We start from the raw sequence: 586 nt of genomic DNA, 5'->3' as shown, positions 1-586 counted from the left end.
CACACTCACGGTGAATTCGGAAAGCAAGACTAAAACCTGGCAACCTGAACCACCCACGGGCTATTGGAGTCCGCTCCAGGGGGAATAACTGTGAATGGATGGAAATAATTGGACTTTGCTGCTGGTACAAAAACTCTGGGGCCAATCCCTTCCATGAGCTAATAGGATTAAAGGAATATTGGGATGATCCGGCAAAGTTGAACAAGGGTTGGGAAGCTCCTGATGGTATATATTGGATATGTGGGAAAAAAGCTTATAGCGAGCTACCCAGAAAATGGAAAGGATCCTGCACACTTGGAATAATTCGGCCCTTTTTCTTTACTCTACCTAAAACAGAGAGTAAATCATTGGGAGCCCCTCTCTTTGAGACATTAAACAGACAAAGGAGGGAAATAAAACGGGAACTACCAATAGCGGGAGGCAACCAAAAGTGGAAAGAGGAAGAATGGCCTGCCGAAAGGATCATTCAATATTACGGGCCCGCTACTTGGGCAAACGATGGCAGCTGGGGGTACAGAACCCCCATTTATCTCCTCAACAGACTTATCAGATTACAAGCGGTGGTAGAGATAGTTTCTAACCACAC

The sequence above is a fragment of the Pseudopodoces humilis genome, chromosome 12 (assembly GCF_049639895.1).
Source record: "Pseudopodoces humilis isolate 2021_Gansu_Grassland_sample_001 chromosome 12, ASM4963989v1, whole genome shotgun sequence".
NCBI classification, from domain to species: Eukaryota; Metazoa; Chordata; class Aves; order Passeriformes; family Paridae; genus Pseudopodoces; species Pseudopodoces humilis.
This window is presented reverse-complemented; position numbering follows the sequence as displayed.